This window comes from Arachis ipaensis, chromosome B03 (genome assembly GCF_000816755.2).
Source record: "Arachis ipaensis cultivar K30076 chromosome B03, Araip1.1, whole genome shotgun sequence".
Classification (NCBI taxonomy): Eukaryota; Viridiplantae; Streptophyta; class Magnoliopsida; order Fabales; family Fabaceae; genus Arachis; species Arachis ipaensis.
In genome coordinates, this window is record NC_029787.2 from 27804997 (window position 1) to 27807551 (window position 2555).

Here is a 2555-nt window from a genome sequence, read left to right on the forward strand (position 1 = left end):
TCGTCTAATTTAAAAATTTATAATCTCATTTAACTTTAACACAAAAATTAAATAGCAAGAGAAATATTCAAATTCTAAATATAAAAAAGATAACATTACGATTTGTCAAATATTCGAATAGATTAGTAATAAAAAAATATAATACTACAACAACAATAACAACAATTTAACTTTAAATAATAATAAATAGAATTAATATTCAGTTTGGATAAACAGTTTAATTAAGTTTTTTTTGAAAAAATATTTTAAATAATAAATGACTATATTAAAAGTAGCTTTTAAATAAGTTATTTTGTGTTTGAGTTTTTAGTTCTAAAAGTATTTATTTTATAAAAATGTGATAAAAAGTAGTAGTATTATAAAAAAAAATCTTTTTTTTAATTTCTCTATAAGCTTCTAAATAGCTTCTTAGAGCACCTCCAATGGTGAGTTCCTCTTTGACTTTTTTCTGATATATAGGAACTCTAACCATTGGAGGAGAGAAGGAGTGAGTTCCCGCACAAGGATCAAGGTAAGGGAGTCCCTCTAAGCAGGGACTCAAATTAACCAATAATAACTTATCATTTGCCAAGTTATTATAAAAAAATAATAATATAAAATCTGAAATAATATTAATTTTAAGTATTTTAATTAATTAATTAAGTGGGACCACAATAGAGACTAAAGTTAGTTCCTCCTAATGGAGAAGAGAGAGATGCTTTGAGTTCCTATTTATTGTTTATGACGCAAAAGCTGATGTGGAGTTACTTTTTATGACAGGTGGGCCATAAATAGGAACTGTGATGAGTTCCCTACTGGAGATGGTCTTAGAAAACTGCAATTTGGTTTTGAAAATTGCACCAGATATTAATACTACTATTTTTCATAAGTCAAAACCTCAAAAAAGTTATTTTTGAAGCTTCCCAAATGAGCCTTAAATACTTTCTTTATTCCTAATATCTTGGGTCAAAATTAAAATTGTCCCCGATTTTTTTTTATTAATATCATCTTAATGTTAGAAGGAATTTTTTTAAAATAAATAAAAAATCTTTTATTTACGAAAATATGCAATTTGTAGGATTTTTTTACCGATTTATACTCTATTACTTATCTCATTTACACTGTAAACAAAATAACATTGTGTATATCTCGTTTATAGTGTAAACAAGATACGATACCTCAATCTTGGGTCAAAACTCCGCTAGAGATTGTGCTTAAGCTTTCTCTATAGCATCAAAATCACAATATTTTAACATTCACATATCCTAAACGCGAAATGAAGAGAGATTTTAAAAATGGCTCAAGGTTCTTAAGAATACTTATCTTAAAAGACATTATATAATCAAAGAGCACGACGAGGTGGTCACATGGCTACAAACGAAACTTCGATCGAAGCTATAATTTCAAAGTTATGTGAATTTAAAGATCGGAGTGAATAGTAACTTAGGGCATGTTCTTCACTCTCTCTTCTCTCTATCCGTTGCGCTCTCTCTCTTTTTGGGGGTGGAGTGTCTGAAATGTTTGCTAAGTGAAGGGTTTTGTGTCTTAGGTTTGGATTTTGGGTTCAATATGGACTCGTTTTGTGAATTTTGGTCCGTTGGTTATATTTTAGGTCAAAATTTTTAAAATAAGTGTTTGAATTTCTATTTTAAATATTTTTCTAGTCATTTTTACCGTTTTAATTTTCTCGCACGTCATAACAAACAGACTTAAGCCGGTACAATTAATTTTAATGTCAATACGCATTTTTCTGCAATTTTTCATATTTAACTGGATTTTACACATGAAGTTCAAAATACCACTAAATATAATTGAAGATTTCATATTCAATATCTAACTTGATTTTTCTCAAACAATTTATTAGTAAAAGCCAAACTTATAATTTGAGAAGAGACTTCTATAGTTAATAAGTACTGCTATGAAGCACTTGTGCTTGAACGATGTCATGTTTTTTTTAGATATAACAAAGGTTTTTCTTTTAAAAAAATTAAAGTAGTTGTACTTAGTAAAAACTTTAGGCAAATTCTTTCATGAGAATTAAGACAAGATATGATATATTTAATTGTGTATTTATCTTATCTTTAACAATTTTATTAGGTATTTAAATAATAAAAAAATATAAAACTATTTCTAGATACAAATACAACTGCTTTAACTCAAGAGGAGACAAATAAATTAGAAAATTTCAACAACAATAATGTAACATTGATCATATTACTTTGATTCCAAGAATGAATATAATACTAACAAGTAAAACAATTCCAAATAGCTTTCAACAAAGATAATTCTACACGATAATATTTTTTTGCCTTTATAATAAAAAATGTTTAAGGACAAAATTTATCTCATGTTAAATTATACAAACTCAAATAAATTTTAACATAAAAATAAGAGAATTTAAAAATTTTACTTATGAATCATGAAAAACTATCTATAAATTCAACAACAATACTTTTTAAAGAGAAGTCTCTAAAAAAATAAAATCTCAATATAAATAATTTAATTTAATCACAAACTATATATTATTATATATTAGTGAATAGTTGTTAAACTTTGAAAACAAATAAAATTATTAT